Source organism: Megascapheus bottae, chromosome 13, assembly GCF_031878675.1.
Source record: "Megascapheus bottae isolate mThoBot1 chromosome 13, mThoBot2.hap1, whole genome shotgun sequence".
NCBI classification, from domain to species: domain Eukaryota; kingdom Metazoa; phylum Chordata; class Mammalia; order Rodentia; family Geomyidae; genus Megascapheus; species Megascapheus bottae.
In genome coordinates, this window is record NC_143521.1 from 18409263 (window position 1) to 18428913 (window position 19651).

Consider the following 19651-nt stretch of genomic DNA (forward strand, 5'->3'; position numbering starts at 1 on the left):
ATGACATACAGGAAGACAGAATAATCAACATGTTAGTAATTAACCTTGTCAGCCTGACCCTGTTTATACCAAGTGACTCCTTTGCTTCATCCATTCAAAGTGAGTACATAGTACAAAGGTACTGGTATCTGACCTGTGAAGAAATAATTGATCTGGTTCCATACTGTGCTTATTCTTTTTTTTATTACTTTTTAATTTAAAAAAGAGTTAAGACAGTTTTTCAATAACTAGATAATTTGTATGTTCAGAGAATTACAGTGTTTCACAGTTTTGCAGGAGTTTGTATTAGGTTTAATATTGTTAACCTCTCCATCTTGTCCTGCCATGTCTTTGGATACTGGTCTTGCTGAAAAAAAATATAAATACACACACACATATATGTATATATCTATGTATATACATATATATTTATATCTGTGGTTCTTTAGTAGCTTGCTTTCACTCAGAGAATGCTAGAATATCAGCATCATGAGTCTTATTTTATGGAGAAGGAAAATGAATTACAAGGTCTTACAAGTGAAGTTAAATTCAAATCCAGGACTGTCTGATTAAAAAAATCATTGGTGTAAAACCAAGTCATTGTCTAGACAATAAAGGAAGCAATGAGAAAGAAAAAAATGTTCTTAAGTCTATGGAGTAGACTTGAGGGTCATTTTTATAAGCTTTTTAAAAGTCTGTATTATTATTATTATTATTAAAAGTCTATACTTTTGATCTTAGAAACCACATACAAATGTAACAACTAATGACCTCTAGAATTCTAGCAGCACAGAGTCCTCTGCTGTAGATTGAATGCCTCCTTTCAAACTCAAGCTGAATCTTTCTTTCTTTCTTTCTTTCTTTCTTTCTTTCTTTCTTTCTTCCTTCCTTCCTTCCTTCCTTTCTTTCTTTCTTTCTTTCTTTCTTTCTTTCTTTCTTTCTTTCTTTCTTTCTTTCTTTCTTTCTTTCTTTCTTTCCTTTCTGGGGCTTGGACTCTGGGCCTAGGCATTGTCCCTGAGCTCTTCAGTTCAAGGCTACTTCTCTACCATTTGAGCACCATTTCCTGTTTTCTAGTGGTTAATTGGAGATAGGAGTCTCACAGTCTTTAGTGCTTGGGCTGGCTCTGAACCACGATCCTTGGATCTCAGCCTCCTGAGTAGCTAGGATTTACAAGCATGAGCTAACACTCCTTTCTTCTTTCTTTCCTTCCTTCTTTCCTTCCTTCTTTCCTTCCTTCTTTCCTTCCTTCTTTCCTTCCTTCCTTCCCTCCCTCCCTCCCTCCCTCCTTCCTTCCTTCCTTCCTTCCTTCCTTCCTTCCTTCCTTCCTTCCTTCCTTCCTTCCTTCCTTCCTCTCTCTCCCTTTCTCTCTCTCTCCCTGTCTCTGTCTCTCTCTCTGTCTCTGTCTCTCTCTGTCTCTGTCTCTCTCTCTGTCTCTCTCTGTCTCTCTGTCTCTCTCTCTGTCTCTCTCTCTGTCTCTCTCTCTCTGTCTCTCTCTCTCTGTCTCTCTCTCTCTCTCTCTCTCTGTCTCCCTCTCCCTCTCCCTCTCCCTCTCCCTCTCCCTCTCCCTCTCCCTCTCCCTCTCCCTCTCCCTCTCCCTCTCCCTCTCCCTCTCCCTCTCTCCTCTCTCTCTCTCTCTCTCTCTCTCTCTCTCTCTCTCTCTCTCTCTCTCTCTCTCTCTCTCTCTTTCTGTCCTGGGTCTTGAACCCAGAGCCTGCATGCTCTCCCTGAGCTTCCTTTTTTGCTCAAAACTAGTGCACTCCCACTTGAGCCCAAGCTCCAATTCTGTTTTTTGGATGTTTTTTTTCAGTTTTTTTGGAGTTAAAGGTTCTCAGTGAATTACCTGCCCAGGCTTCCTTAGTAACTAGGATTACAGGTACAAGCCAATAGCATCTGGCTCTCTTGCTGGGAATTTAATTGCCACTGTCATCATGTTGAGAGGTGTGTCTGGAAGGGGGCATTAAGGTCGTGAAGCAGCTGCCTTTATGAATGGATACTTGTCGTTATCTTAGAAGCAGGTTGATTATAGCTGGAATAGGTCCCTGACAAAAGAAAAGTTGAGCCAATTGTCTCGGTATATCACGTTTTGTTTTCCCTTCTACTAATGTATACCCAAGGAAGTTTTTTGTTTGATTCTAGCACTACATTCTTGAACTTTCTAGCATTCAAAACTGTAAGAAATACTTTCTTTTCATTAGAAAGTACTCAGTCTGTAGTATCCTGTTATAGTGACAGAAAACAGACTAGACACTTACATTTTTCTGATATTCCTTAAGCACACACAATATTTCACCTCATGAAGCTCTCAGAGACTTTAATCTATAATGGAATAATCTATCATCTATAATGGAATAACAGCTGGTGGTGGCTCACACCTAAAATCCTAGCTACTCAGCAGACTGAAATCTCAAGATCATAATCTAAACTCAGGTCAGGCAGCAATGTCTGTGAAACTATCATTTCTAAGTAACCACCAAAAAGCTGAGAGTGGCTTGAATGGAATAATGCTGGTATTGAACAAATAAAGCCCAAGAGTAGCACACAGGACCTGAATTCAAGCCCGGGGCCAAGCACCATTACACATGCGTACATCTATACATAGAAATACTATTTCGTATAGTATGCATTTATATAATCACTTGTATGAAAAATTACGTAGAATAGATTTTTAAACCACAAGGTTATATCACAATGTATTCTTAATGTTTGTGGCATTTTGTCTTAAATATATAAACAACCATGTAAAACACAGATACAGAAAATACAAGAAAACTTTCTGGAAGCAAAAATGTCCTCTTAAATGATTCTATTGCATGAATCAAAGCTGTTGCTAATTTGTGGACCTGCCAAGAATTTCCAGTCAGGGAAAAGAAAATAACTGAAGTACATTCCTTTGTGATTTCAACATCCCTGAAAGTTTGCACAGCAGAGGGCTTCAGTGAATGTGTGCGCAACTCTGACTTTTCCCAGTTCACCAGAGCTTGCGTTGCACGCTCTTGCTGATAGGACAGTAACACAACGGCATCTTCAGTAGCTATAAGATTAACATGGCACCACCATTGGTCGACTTGGAACAATTTCTATGGGTCTTTTATTCAGTTGGATCATACCTACTAATTATTATATTCAACTATAGATGTTTCTTCTGGCTGGCACAAAAGAAAACAATTAAAACCATTATGCATGACCATTATATTCCACTTTCTAGTGTGGTAATTATTTTAAACAAAATCAATTGAAGTACTAGGATATGTCCATGTCAACATTCTCTATTTTCTTTTTCCACAATGTTTCCATTAAATGTCTTATACAATCCATCAGATGGTATATGATCACACAAAATAGCAGTATTCATATGGTAATTTCATGTATTCATAGTCACCAACATTAAACAAAAATATAGTTTTATAACTAAAACAAGACTGAGACTGTGCATTCGTGTGCGCATATACACGAAAACAGAAGCCAACATCTCATTTCATAGATTAAGAAATCAATTCATATGCCATAAATACACCTTTCAAACAACAAGTAAGAAATATGAAGATTGGGAAGCAGAAATCAGATTGTGGAGAGAGAGCTAGAGTGGGTGTGGGGTGGGGTAGGTAAGTGAAAAAGGGAAATTCCAGCACAGGCAGCCTGCGTATGTGAGAGAGGAAGTAAGAAGTGGGAATTGCATCTTTTGGGGAGGGAACAGATGGAATTGGAGTGGGTGATGCTGATCAAGAAGCAATAGCCACTTAAATGGACATGATAAATTGTAACCCTCTTGTACAGCCTTTTGAAGTTCAGAAAACGAAATATAAATGAAGTCTTATTTATAGCAAAAAAAAAATGGACCAAAAGAAATTTCTACTGTGTGTCTATAGTTGAGTGCTATTGTTGAATTAGAATTTTAACAAAATGACTCTTGTGACAGTGAAGGGAAAGCTTAAAAAAGAGTTAGACTGGGCTGGGAGTTTGGCCTAGTAGTGGAGTGCCTGCCTAGAATGCACGATTTCTCGTTACCATATACATAGAAAAAAAAGCCAGAAGTGGTGCTGTAGCTCAAATGGTAGAATTCTAGCCTTGAGAAAGCCCAAGGATAGTGCTCAGGCCCTGAGTTCAAACCAGGATTGGTAAAAAAAAAAAAAAAAGTTAAGCTCTTGGAGAAAGGATTTTCCTTTCTGAATCACACATCTGTCCCACCCTTCACATACATTCCATATACAAAGACAAATAAATTATTCTTTAATAACACAATGGACCTGGGCTTCAGTACAGTCTGAGTGGCTTCCCTCTAGCTGAAGTTCTATTTTGCTTGGGATCATTAGCAAATCTTCATCATTCTCTTGCAGACTAAGCTCATCTGTTGATAGTTCTATGAAGGAATCATTTATGTGTCATTTACCTGTATGACACGATAAGTGCATAAAAATCAGGCAACCAGCTGTTTTTTTCCTATTTCTCACATATTGTGATATGTTACTTTGGGTAAATTTCTTAAGGATTCTAAGATTTCTTTCATAATTTTAACAAGAAAAGTCATTTCTTAACTTAGAATATGGTTAAAAATGCTTCAGTGCTTAAGATTTGAGTATGGAAAAGTCATACTCAAGGTGAAATAAAAGTTTTATTTTCAGTTATAATTCCTTGAACAATTAATAAAATATTATTTAAACATATAATGTAATCTAATGTGGCATCAGAGTAAAAGATAAATATTTGTTGTTAGGATTACTAGTCCCTCAAAGAAACCTTGGAATTTTTTGTAAAAGGAGATAGTCACAAATCAGGTTTTAAGAACCAAAACTATTTTATTCATTTGTTTTGATACGGTTTGGTTACTCCAGACTGTTTAAGTATTCTAAGATATTGAAATTTTATCAGAAAGCAATTCAGCTTTGAATGGAATGTGATCATGTCTCATATAGGAGTTATTCAATAAATGTAATAGAAAGAGTCATCCAATTGCTCATTAATTAACAGATTGACAGCTTTTGTTGTTTCCTAGTAGTACACTTTCAGAATGTGGGAGAAAGCGGAGCACAAAGTACTCTTAGACTGTTCATCTCTGCACTTTTCACAGTAGCCCAGATGCCCCAATCCAATTGAATGGACACACAAAAAAATGTGGTACATACATATAATGGAATTCTATGTAGCCAACAGACAAGATAAAATAATGGCATTCACTGGAAAATGGTTGAAACTAAAGCAAATCATGTTGAGATATGTCAAGACCGAAGGAACAAAAGACATCTGTTGTCCTTGATATGTGGATATTAGATCCAAACAATACAAGAGCAATGACTGAATATTCAGGTACCCAAGGTTATGGACATTGTCTTGGAGATATAAACGTAACTACATAGACATAAAAATCTATGATGGGATACATACTCTCTAGACATGTTATATAGATTGATATGTATCTGTGACATACAAACTCTCAACTTAATTTTAATTGTGTTCTAAAATATATGTGCCAGTGATTGCATACAGATATTCCATTCCTGAATACTTGTTTGTTAAACATGACATTTGAAATATGATGTAAAAAATCAGTGTTAACAAAATCTTTCAAGAAAAATAAATAAACTAGAAAGGAGCATCAAAATAAAGCACGAAGTTAAAAACAAAAAACGGCACTATTAAAAATGTGTCTATGCACATGAAGAAATGCTCAACATCTCTGGTCATAAAACAAAATGCAAATCAAAACAACTCTAAGATTCCACAGCACTCCAGTTAGAATGGCCAGGATCAAAAAAACTAATAACAACAGATGCTGGAGGGGATGTGGCCAGGAGGGATCACTACCACACTGTTGGTGGGAGTGCAAACTCGTTCAACCACTATGGAAAGCAGTATGGCAGTTCCTCAAAAGACTAAACATAGAGCTCCCCTATGACCCAGCAATTCCACTACTTGGCATTTACCCAATCATCCAGAAATAAGGACATACTAAATCCACCAGCACAACAATGTTCATTGCAGCACTATTTACCATAGCAAAGATATGGAACCATCCTAGATGTCCCTCAGTTGATGTATGGATCAATAAGATGTGGTATTTGTACACAATGGAGTTCTATGCTGCTGTCAGAAAGAACGACATTGCCCCATTTGTTAGGAAATGGAAAGACTTAGAAAAAATCATATTAAGTGAAGTAAGCCAGACTCAAAGGAACTTAGGCTCAATGGTTTCCCTCATTTGTCATAATCAGTAGAAACCTTGGGCTCTACTAGCAGAGATTTGCAATAGAGCAAAACCTTGATACATAAGGCCATATAATATGACGCTAAATGAAAGGATCTCTAGGATATAGAAACATAAGCCATATAATGAATGATTGTTGTCCTTAAGGTGCTATGTTATCTCTCATCTCTTTTGCTGTCCCTTGGTTATCTCATATTGTTACAGTATCTCACTTTGTTACCTGATATATCGGATATATTTGTATTTGGTTATTTGAAATTGGATAGGGAAGGGGGGAAAACAAGATGAGGGGTGGGGGTGTGGGGGGGAAATGGGGACCAAGACATGTGAAAGGGTATCAATGTATGTGAATTAATGCACCTTCTATCTGACAAATATCATGTAACCCTTCCATTAATTATAATAAAAAATATATGAAAAAATGTGTCTATGGATATACTTTTGAAAGTCTGAGATTTACAATGAATTTATGAAAAACCATCTTTCTGATGTCTTCAATAAATCTTCAGCTGCCATTTCTTTCTGCCATAAACTGACTCAAGAAATGCTGTTTCATGAGCTGTAGCTACTTGCCAGTCTTATGACTTGACAGATTAAGATATTAGTCAAATGAATTTCTTGCACAATTCTGATTGCTCATTCATAGCGTATGCTACATTGGATGTAATCGTATACAACTGTATGTCTGTCTGTCTTTAGTCTCCCCAGAGGAGCAAAGATGAGGTGAAGCTGACCATGGCTGCAAAGGCCAACAGGGTGCCAACAGACAGGAGGTCATGTTATTTCTCTCTCCTATGGAAAGTCAGGCCTATGGGCCAGGAGTTTGGCCTAGTGATAGAGTCCTTGCCTAGCATGCACAAAGACCCAGGTTCAATTCCTCAGAATTTCATACATAGAAAAGTTGGAAGTGGTGCTGTGGCTCAAGTGATAGAGCTCTATCCTTGAGAAAAGCCCAAGGATAGTGTTCAGGCACTGAGCTCAGTCCATAGGATTGGCAAAAAAAGAATGTCAGGCCTACAGCACATGTAATATATGCAAGTATACCATGGAAAGTAATTCTTTTTGTAAGATTTTATTTTATTGTTTGGGTGATGTACAGAGTGGTTGCAGTTACATTCATCAAGTAGTGAGTACATTACTTCTTGAACATTATTACCCCTTCCCATGCTTTTCTCCCACTTTCCCTCCCTCCACCCCCTCCCAATCATCTTGTTTTCACCATGGAAAGTAATTCTTGAAGGTTCCTTGTTACTATGAGATGTTTCCTAGCTTTATTTTGGTCTAGCATATAGATTATATTAGTTTATTCTTTAAATGGATGATATCAGTTTCCTTGAAAGCTGGGACCAAGAACCATTTATTTCCCAGAAGGGCCAAGGTCTAAGATGCAAGGCTGGGACTGTGAGACTCCAGAGCTAGGTCAGTTCAGGAAACTGTCTTACTGGCTTTTCTTGCCATTTATTTCCACCCTCTGTCATGGAGCAGCCAGAAGGAACACTTCATATCTAAACCTGAGAATAGAAGTGCTACTGCTAGAGCCAGGAATCGGTCTAGTGGAAGAGCACTTGCCTAGTATGCACATTGACCCAGATTTGATTTCTTGGTACTACATATATACAAAGAAAGAACAAAAAAACCTTGAAAGTATTGCTGTGGTTCAAGGGGTAGAGCTCTAGCCTTGAGGAAAACCCAAGGACAGTGCTCAGGTCCTGAGCTCAAGTGGAGGAGCTATTGCTTAATAATTGAACTCCTCGCTTGATCCAAGCTCGCATTTGAAAATTTCCTCCTGACTAAGAGGATATGAACATCAACTTCCCAAAGCCAAAAACAGGGACCATTTCTCTGAAAAAAGTCAAGTCAAAAACCCTAAGAAAAAGTAACTATTCAGAAATTGGAAAGTCATCATCCCAAGGGGCTTTGGGAGGGGTCTGTAGCCAGCTGTTTCTTCCCAGCCTCGCTTGTCCATTCTGTGCTCTGCCAACTACTCACAGGCCACAGGAGCTGGTTGCCAAATGGTAAGAACATTTGTGGTGATTTATTACAACTGCTACCAAGGATCTGACCACAGTAAGAGAATCCACACTACGGTAATCAGCAAACGTTTTGAAACTATGCAATATGCTTGGTTTTGAGGAGCTCATTTACCAACACACTATTGCTTGTAGCTCTGCACAAACACGATCTGCCTATGAATGTAGTTCTTTGGTTTCTATGATTATAGCCTCTGGCATCTACCCCCACTGTCTTCTTGTGTCACAGGAGTTATATGTATGTATATACACATACAGACATATATAGATGTCAGCATATCTGCACGTGTGTAAACATGCACAAGCATTTATAAATATGTATGTATATACATATATATGTATATCAAGTATCAAGTGGTTTTCTACCACTTGATCCATACCTGCAGAGTATGTTTTTGTTTTTGTTTTTTTTTTGGTGTCATGTTTTTGGCTTAGCCTCAGCTTAGGCTGCTGTGATACTGTTTTTTGTTCTTCATTATGTCACTAGGAATTATAAGAATGTGCCATTTTACACAGCCATTGTATTTTCCCTGTAGATTGAAATAACAGGCATAAGCCACTGTGCCCATAAATTGGTTCAGATGGAGTCTCGTGAACTTCTATGCTCAGATGGACTCAAACTATGGTCTCTCAGTCTTTACTTTCAAGTAGCTAGGATTATAGACGTGACACCAGCTTCCCTAGACTTTTTTCTTTTCTAATTTACTCATTATTTTCCCGACTTCACCATTCAAGCTTCTATCATATGCCAAAGATTCTTAGGACTTTACTCTTAGGTATTCTTTGTCTTCTTTTTGTACGAAATCTCTAGGAAGGGAATGTTATCGAGTGAAGGATTTCCTCTTCTGGGGTCGCGTATTCGGTTATTCCGCACTTCATATTCTGTAGCTGAGTAAACATTCTACTGTCTCCTGAATTGCTGCTAACAGACAGTAAGTGGGAATTTTCATTGACTTAGTCTCACAATCAACTTTTCCCTAAGTGATAAGAGACTATTGCATGCCTTAACAACAGTTAACAGCAACATTTGCAGTTTGTGTAAACCTCGCTGAAATAATGGAGAAAGAATTAATCAATTGGAAAGATGACATTGCCTCACTCACCTGAGCATATTTTCAGTGAAACATAGATGTCACAGCATCATATGGTCCTAATCACCAGATTATATATAGTAACCAGACTATATTCTTGTTATACAATAAGAGTTGAGGTGACAGAAAATGTTTTACTCCCTAGAGCTTTCCTTTGAGAATTGACCATTGTGACAGCTTGGCAACACTGTTCTAGGAAGGTATTTTCAGAGAAATAAAATTTCATTTCTCTTTTCCTTCTGGAACTCTTTAAATGTCAGTTTATCATGACCATGGCTTTGTTCATCTGTGCCAATGCCTCACTTATCAAATAGCAGCTTTGTTAGCAAGGCTCCCCTTGAGACATGCGCTTCTCTTCTTCATCAGTCCTAAACAACTTTTCCTTTCACTTCTTTCCTTGGCAGAGTAATTTTAAACATATTCTTCTTAGTTCCCTAACACCCAGACACCATTATTTTTTTTCAAAACCTTCTCCTCACTGAGTAAATCTAATCAGCTTAGCTTTTCCTCCAGAGATTCATTTTGTTGACATTTCTTAATAGTTGACTGTTGACACTTCTCCTGGAGAAGGTGATATGTGAACGAGAAAGGTTGTGTCTATAATATTATTGGGTGTAAATAATTAATATTTCTACTTTCCATACCATGGAGTAACGCATTTGCCCTGGATTGTCTGGTTGCATGATACTGTAGCACTTTGGTGAAATGCTTTGGATAGAGTTTGAATGAATGTCCTGAGGATTTGTGTGTTGAAACTTGATCCTTAGTGTGGTTGTGTTGAGAAGTAATGGGACCGACCATTAAGAAGCCAGCATCTGGCATTTTGTTTCAGTCACAGAAAATGGGGACTATTATTCATGGTAGACACACATTATCTAATATTCTAAAATATAGACATATACAAATATACACACATACGTTTTACCTTCTCGTGCATGCCTAGAATCGGATGTCCTTCATTACTCCATCACTACTTGGGAGTCAAGATTTCCTATCACTGTAGAAAAGCAATAAGCCCAAAGCAAGGAGGGTGAGTCACCACCCTCTTGGATGGAAACCAGTTTGGAGAAGAAAGAGGGCAGGAAATTAGAAACAACTTCCTCTCATCTTTTCAAATTTTGCCTGTAGCAATTTTGTTGAAATGTTCTAGGTCAAAATACTCATTCACAGGCCTCACACACTATCCCTTTCAAAAACTTACCCTACGGGTTTGAAATATATCTCTTGGAAGCCATATGACAGGGAGTGGGTACCTGTTGGTCTAGTCTAGAGAATAGACTCACTGGCTCAGTTCCATTGTTGATTCTTTTCAGATGAATTTATGAACATCTCCTTTATGAATGGTAGGTGGTTATGACAGTTGATCATTGCTTTGAAAATGTGAGGAATTATTGCTATTTTTTAAGCCATGGAAAAGTAATGAAAAGAGCAATTGTTAGGCGAAAAGAGAGAAATAAAATATATGTCAAGAATTTGTTCTGGGTCAGGCAGTCTCTTGACTGCTTTTATGTTCAAATTTAAGTCTCACACTAACCTCCCAGAGCTGGATAATTAGTCCTTTATAGATGAGACAACAGGAATCAAAGAGCTTGTCCTGGTTCACAGGCAGATAGTGGAGGAACTGGGCCCCTTTGACAGAACATTGCAATTTACCCTGTGCTGGTTTATTTTTTCGTTTTCTCTCCTCTCATAACTTTATGGTGGTACTGAGGTAGGAACTCAAGGTCTCAATGTTGGTAGGGGGGAGTTTTGCTAGTGAGCCATTTTCTTCTTGCTTTCATTTTTTTTTTTTTTTTTTTTTGCCAATCCTGGGCTTGAGCTCAGAGTCTGAGCACTGTCCTTGGACTTTCTCCAGCCTAGAGCTCTACCACTTGAGTCGCAGCACCACATCCGGCTTTTTTCTATGTATGTGGTACCTAGGAATAGAACCCGTGTCTTTGTGCATGTTAGGCGAGCACTCTACCACTAGGCTATACTCCGAGCTCCTTGAGCCATTTTCTTAGCTCAGGCCCTGTTCTCTTTCCACTGGCCAGGCAGCCTTCTGCTTTTAGCTATGAATGAGACTATCATGCAGTAATTGAATTTGAATGTTGAAATACCTTTCCTTTGGAACAAATAATTAAAAACAATTTTGGGGGAAAAGGAGGAATGATCAAGGTGGACATTTTCAGAGTATATTTTTCAAATCATCATCTTATTAAACTGCTTTTAAGTCACTGCAATTATTTTTACAAATATTGGAGCGACTATGACTGAAATCATGTTAGTGAATTTGAAATTAAATATAGAATTGCAGTTTAAATAGATCTAGTCTAGTGAAAATTATGATAATTTTCATGTAAGAAACAAAATTGAGTTTCTACCCAGATACCAGTTTCTCATGCCTATAATCCTAGAGACTCAGGAGGCTGAGATCTGATTGTAATCTGAAGGCAACACAGGCAGAAATGTCTGTATGACTCTTATTTCCAATAAGCTACTCAGAAGAAGCTCAAGTGGAGCTGTGGCACACATGATAGAGTGCTAGCCTTGAGCATAAAGAAGTGAGCCCCAGGACAGGCAAAAAAAAATTGAGTTTCTTTGGCACCTCATTGTCATTAAATAAGTTATACGTATTTTGTATTAAATACAAAAATATGTCTATTTAGTCTCTAGCTCTTTTTTTCTGCTTTCCTCTATTGTCTTGAGAGAGAGAGAGCAGCAAGGCCACACAATAAGCAGGTCTAGTATAGGTGAGAATTCAGATTCTGAAAAGACCAGGCTGTAGTCTGGCTCTTTACTGCTGTTAGGTGCCTCATTCTTCCCTGAGTCCATGGAAGAGGACAAAGGACATTCTGTGGAACATGAAGTAATAAAGTATGTATGCATGAAGCTTAAAATAAAAAACCATAAATTAACAAATCTAAGTTTTGTAAGCTTTAAAACACAGATGTCTATCCAAAAGAGAAAACACAAAAATGTAAAATCAGGCACAAAAATGAACATTCTTTTAGCTTAAGAAAGTAAATAATACCAAAGTACAAATTTACAACAATGACACAAATATAACACACATGCAAAGTGTTATGTCTTCGTTAAAGAACTGCCTTTGTGTTGTTTGTCATGTTGAGAAGCTCATGATTATTTAACTAAGAGAGTTGAGGCACTTAAATAAATACAATGTGGAGCCATTTTAGTAAGACTTTAAGTCAAGTCAAACTTACACAGTAAATGTCTAAGATAAGAGAAAACATCACCACACCAAATGGGCCACACAGAGCACTTATCACAGAGACTTTATGTTGTAAGCATTGGAACTTTTAATGTCATTCATATGTTTTCTTTTTTTTATTTCTTTTTGTTGGTGCTGAGTGAATTAAGGGCTCCTTGCTCATTTTGTACATTGATTTTTATTTATTTAGGTTTTTTTTTTGTGGGTCATGGGGCTTGAACCAGGCCTGGGTGCTGTCCCTGAGCTCTTCAGCTCCAGGCTACCACCCTTGAGCCAAGCCCCAATTCCCATTTTCTACAGGTTAATTGGAGATAAGAGTCTCAGGTCTGTTGGTTTCCGGACTGGCTTTGAACCTTGATTCTCAGATCTCAGCCTCCTGAGTAGCTAGTATTACAGGTGGGAGCCACCGTGCCCAGCTGTACACTGATTTTTAAAGACAATTTTCTATACAAAGAATGGAATGAATTTATCTTTTCCTCTAGGGTTACTGCCCAGCATATATTCTCATTATTAAAAAAAAGAACAGCTGTTGGAAGGATATGGTGGTTCATATGTATAATAGCTAAACAGAGGTTGGAGGTCATGAGGCTTGAGACAGTTTGGGGAAAAAGTTGGCAAGAAAACATTCAACCAATAAGCTGGGAGGTATAATTAGGAGGTGCAAGGTAAGTCTCAAGTGAGGCCCTACCTGAAAAATAACTCAAGCATACAGAACTAGGAGAATAGCTCAAATGATAGAGTGCCAGCTTCTTAATTACAACAAGACCAAGAGTTCAAAGTGCCAGCTTCTAAATTATGACAAGACCATGAGTTCAAAGTGCAGTCCCTATACAAATAAATAAATGAAAGAAATGCTCTTGTGCACTACTGATATAAATTAAATGATGAAATTACATTTATCAATAAAATATTAAATAGTATTCATAGCTAAATACATAAAATGTGCTACTTTACATACTGATTTCTGATTTGCTCTGTTGCCTCTAGGGCAGCATGCTTTTTTTCTTTTTTCTTTTTCTTTTTCTTTCTTTCTTTTTTCTTTTTTTTAACCAGTCCTGGGCTTGAGCTCAGGGCCTAAGCACTGTCCTTAGACTTTCTCAAGCCTAGAGCTCTACCACTTGAGCCTCAGAATCACTTCCGGCTTTTTGCTATGTATGTGGTACCGGGTCTTCATGCATGGTAGCCAAACACTCTACCACTAGGCCAAACTCCTAGCCTCACTTTTTTCCTTTTTAACACATATATTCTATTACATCCTCTGTAACATGATCACATGCTAATCAAACATGATCATTCCAATAAGAAAGAAAAAATATAGAACATTTGCAATCAATATCCCTGTGTTATTGAGTGTATTTTAGACATGGAATTTATTTTAACTAACATTGATGGAAACTTGACTCTCTACTTGGAACTTTCAATTCTGATCAATGCAAGAATTTCCCCAAACTTAGATTTCAGTTCTGTGTATATCAAACTCATTTCATTGTGCACTGTTAATAACAGTGAATTTGTAGAAGCTTTTCTCACTACCTGGTGGTGAGTAAAATCAATCATCTATGAGTGTGAGTCAAGAAAATATGTGTCATTAAACTTGATCAAATTTACTTAGCCTAACTCAATTTCCCCTAACAGAAATCTCAAAAATCCTTACAGCTACTCCAATGTCTTCCAGCCTGAAGAGGAGTATATAGAAGTCAGAAAAATGGCATAAGAGTGAGAAAGGAAGCAGTGGTAACAAACAGGATGAAAACTTAAGACTTCAGCAGATTTTATTTGAAGCAAAAAATGAACGCAGTGTTAGTACCCCTCCAAAAGTTTGACAAGTTGTACTACACAGGGTTAATGTGCTTCATGGAAGACTCACTGATAACTGCTAAAGTTCTGATCCACCTGGTTGGCATTAGTGCTCAGATTATATAAAATCTTCACTGTGATGTTAGTAATTTTGGTTCTAGTAATTAGTAACAGTGATAGACGTAAGAAGATTAGCTTGTACAGCCAAAGTGGTGAATCACATCTATGTCACTACAGTGATTTTTTTGGAACACTTCCACTAGCCTAAGTGTGAAGTGAGTTTTCTTTCTTTCACACTAACTTGGACATTTGAATGAGTGATAACTGATTCCTATCTATCTTCCTGAATCTCTAGCCAAATCAGTCCAATGACTGCTCTGTGAAACTTGCATTTAAGTGTTATTCCATCAACTCTGTAAATGAAATGCCATTTTGTGGCTCCCTTAAGCAAACTGATTGTGGGAAATGTTCTGATTTATCTACAGAGTTACAGTATACTCCATTGCTCTTTTTCTCTGGGAGTAGCCAGGTTAGAAATGCTTAGGGCAAGGGGTTTTAAAGGGAGATTTTCAAGTCCTTGGGAAATTCCAAAAGTGAACTGAGTTTTGGAGCTGTGACAATTAATGACAGTGTTCAGGATTTAGTGAGTCACGGATCAGGCATTTGAGAGTAAAACTGAGTAAAAATTGTCTTTGGACTCAATCATCCTCTGCTGAAAAACCACAATGATTGAAAGCATCAACTCTATTTCAGTAGATTTTTCTTGAATGTTCTCCAAATGTGAAGTCTTTGGAATTCAGTGTTTGTGGTTACAAGGCACAAGCCTAAGAGCTCAGTATGGAGTGGGTAGAGTGGGTTAACAGAGGGGTCACAGGCTGGTCAGAGCAGACCCTGGCTTGGAAGCCCACACGAGGAGATGGTGGATGAAAGAATGAATGGACTTTCAGGAAGTGCCTGAGCAGTGATGTGGTCTGGACTACATGCTAAAGCTTGAACAGGTTATATGATACCCGGCAGGAAAGCGCATTCCATATGACGTTCCCATCAACAGAGACTCCAGAGATACGAGAAATTAAGTGACTCAAGCTGAGGGGTGGAAGCAGAGTCTAGTAAATCCAAAAAGGGTCTGGAAAGGCTCAGTTTGGTCAACAAAAGAATTGTTATGAGGGCCAAGACATAAAACTATATGTTGAAGAGAATAGGGTATGAATAGACATGGAAAGTGTGTGTGTGTGTGTGTGTGTGTGTGTCTGTGTGCTGGTCCTTGGGCTTGAACTCAGGGCTTGGGCATTGTTGCTAAGCTTTTGGCCTCAAGGCTAGCATTCTACACTTGAATACAGCTCCATTTCCAGCTTTTTGGTGGTTAATTGGAAATAAATGTCACAGACTTCCCTTCCTCAGGGTGGCTTCAAACTGTGATCCTCAGATCTCAGACTCCTGAGTAGCTAGGATTATAGATGAGAGCCACTGGCACCACGCCAAGTTTTCCTTTTAGCAATTTCACTTGGCAGAAGTGAGGAGAAAACTTGAAGTCAGATTACTTAGGAAATTCCTACAATAATAGGCAGAGAAAGGGAGTTTGGTTTAGCACAGTGGGGTTACCAAGGGAGAAAGCGTTCACTAAGAAAGATAAGAAAAAAAGTCTAGGTAAAGTTACATGTTGTACCAATTCTCAGGGGCACATAGAAATAGAAATATTAACATGATAATCAGTAAGTAGGAATACTTAAGGATATTATGAAGATAATGTAAATGACATATTTTTTTCTTTCACACACACAAGAGACCAGATCAAAAGGAAAGACTTCTTAATAATAATAGCCTTAATCTCTGGATGGTGAGATGGCAGACGATGTGTGTGTGTGTGTGTGTGTGTGTGTGTGTGTGTTTGTGTGTGTGTGTGTGTGTGTGTGTTTGTGTGTGTCTGTGTCTGTGTCTGTGTCTATGTGTGCTGGCTCTGATGCTTGAAATCTGGACCTGGGCACTATCCCTGAGCTTCTTTTGCTCAAACCTAGCATACTACCACTTCAGTCATAGAGCCACTTCTGGCTTTTTCAGAATAGTTTGAGATAAGAGTCTCACCTCCAGAATATAGAAACAAAAGCCATATAATGAGTGATTGTTGTTCTTAATGTACTATGTTACCTTTCATCTCTTTTGATGTCCCTTGGTTATCTCATATGGTTACAGTATTTCACCTTGTTATCTGATATATTATATATATATATATATATATATATATTTGGTTATTTGAAATAGGATAGGGAAGGGGGAAAATAAGATGAGGGGTGGGGGCAGGAAGGAAATGGGGACCAAGACATGAGAAAGGGTATCAATGTATGTGAAGTAATGCACCTTCTATCTGGTGAATATAATGTAACCCTTCTATTAATTACAATAAAAATAAATGGAAGAAAAGAGGCTTACAGACTTTTGTGCTTGAGCTGGCTTCTTACTGTGCTCTTCATATGTCAGTCTCCTGGGTAGCTAGGAGTAGAGGCATGAGCCACTGGTGACTGGCTGTTTTCATTTTTATACTTTTCTATGAACTGAAATATACTTGTAATGAGAAACTACAACAAGAAATGCTCAGAAGAAAAGAGGGGAGAAGAAAGAGAAGAAGAAATGGGGGAATGGAGAAAGGATAGGGGGAAAAGTGCTATTAAGGAGATGTACTTAAAGGCATATGGGAAGTAAGAATGGTTCTGCTAGTCTGATGCCTATAGAGGGCAATTGTAGGATGTGGCAGTGGTTTGTTTATCCACTAGTAGGAGCGTGTAGTCATGGGGCAGGGACTACGGAAGGCGAGTTCAGTCCTCTGATTGTCCATGTGTCAGTTTCTGGTGTGACCAGGAAAGAAAAGGGGTAGTTGGAAAGCAGCAGTCTCTCAGTTTGATTTCTTGCCTTGGTGAAGTCAGTCTCCTGACTGGCTACGCAGCGATGCTTAGTCCATGACTAGCTTTAGTCTCTGCTTCCCTGCATAGACCATTTGATTCCCAGGTTGGTGGTACAATTAATCATGTTAAATGTATGGGACAGGACATTGTAGTAAATGTATAATCATTAATTGCCTTGACAATTGCTTGCTTTTTTCCCTCTGAGTCCTTAGTGTATAAGAATATTCACCAGTAGGTGGAAGAATAATGGTAAGGATGATTAACAATGATAGATGCAATGTGTTTTGCCAAAGGACTTTTTCAAAAGTAAAACACTGGCAACTCTACTGAGTGAAATTTCAAATATTTTGGAGTCATCTTTTCACAAGAAAAGCCAGTAAGGGGCCTTCGAGTTAATTCGGGGACTCCCCTCATGCTGCAGCCTCTGCAGCAGGCTTTGTATGGCCAAAGGCAGCACACATGGATGTAAGTGCTTTTGTCTCCCAAGGAATTCCCCTCTTCTGTCCACTCATATTTGCCTTGAACTCTGAACTCTGTTTCTGAATTTCTAACTCAGTTCTTCCAGACATGGTGTTCTCATGCTTTTATGAACCTTGGCATTACCTTAACTTACAATTCCCGCAACTGTTCTTTACTCACCTGCCCATAGCCTTGCTCTACTACAAGATTCACAAAGGAAGCGGGTATTTTACTCATTGTAGGAATTACAACCCTCATCACAGTGCTTGGCACATAATGTATTGAGTAAGACTTATTAAATTAAAACAAACACTAATGTTAACCAATATAATCTAGCCAGTGGGAAAAAAGTTATGTTCAGAGAATAAATGAAAGGGAAAAACATTAGGAATGAAGTACTAATGGAATGGACACATTTGCTTTGCTTCCCCAATGAGCATGTTCATATTGCTTTAAGTTCTGGGAAAGAAAATATTCCATAATTGTAGCCACAGTAAAGTATCTTCCACCATTCTAGTTATTCACAGTGACTAAAACTATTCTTACAAAGCAAAAGTAGCAAAGGAGAGTCGCTCGGTGTTAGGGACTGAATCGTGCACTCATCGCCATAATTTCAGTAAGTCCATACCATTGTGTCATCATTTAAAATTTCTAGTTTGATAAATTATCCACTAAAGTATAAGAAAAGTTTCTTTTTCCTGGGGAATATTATACTCCTTATACAGCTTTTAATTGTTTTTTTTTCTGTACATTTAAAATTATTTCAAGATATTAAATGTCTTAATATTAGAAATATTTTAAAAAGTACTGAAAGTGGGATACATTTAGCAAGACAGTCATTATACTAACTCAAGTTAAAATTTAAGCTTCCTGAAAATCAGCTAAAAGGCCAGAGTGTTGATTTCTATCAGGGCTCGTTCAGGTGCAAGGTGCAAAGGGCACAATGGGTACTAGATTTTGTGAAATTTCCCAAAAGAACATGTGAGAAGGAAAACCCACACACAGTGTTGCAATAATATAGAATGTCCCAGGAAGACTCTACCAGCATCAGTATCTAGAATCAACCACACAGGGTTGTAAAGGGTTCTGGGTAAACATGACTTCCTGGCTTGCTGTTACTCCACTGTGTCTGGCAGTTTCTCACTGGACACTAGGAGAAGGTAGGCATATTTTTGATCAATAGAATTTTATTCTGTCTATGATTTATGAATAATATTGTATTCCATTGAGGGACACAGTTCATAATTATTGCCTATTAGCATTGAACTAGAAAGCTCATACAATTTTGCACGGTGTTCTGTTCATAAAGATCTAGACAAGATTCATTTATTCTTTGTTTTGAAGCTCTCTAATGAATCCTAGAATCTCCTGAGAGAAGTGAGGGAGAGAATGCAGTCAAGAATTCAATATAAACATGAGAAGGGGTATCAGGGTTCGAGAAGTAATGTATCCATTATCTGAGGAATGTAACTGTAACCCCTCTATACAGTTCCTTGACAATAAAATAAAATAAAGTAATTCAATATATTAAATATATATTCTACAAAAATTTTAAAAAGTGAGGCAAAAAATAGGTTCAGAGGGATGGGTGAGAATGTTGAAAGGGATAACATTGATTAAAATATATTGTATTCATCCATTGCTTTGTTGAATAGCAACCCATTTGTACAACTACTTAATCTAAAGATCACAAAAAGAATATATATATATATATCTCATACAAAAGAAACACTGTTTTGGCATGCTGTTCCTCTACTTATAATTTTTCTTTTATCAGCAATAACTATTTTTAAAAATTTAGGACATCTCTATGAAATAGTCCAGGTTTCTATTAATTTTTTCTAAAGATGATTTCTTTGTTGATTAAGTTGTAGTTTATGTCCTAGAAATACCAGTATGATGTCATAGAGGATGGTGTAAAGCCAAATAGAAGAAAAATGTCATATGGATGCTCTATTAATTTTATATTATATATGATTATTTCTATA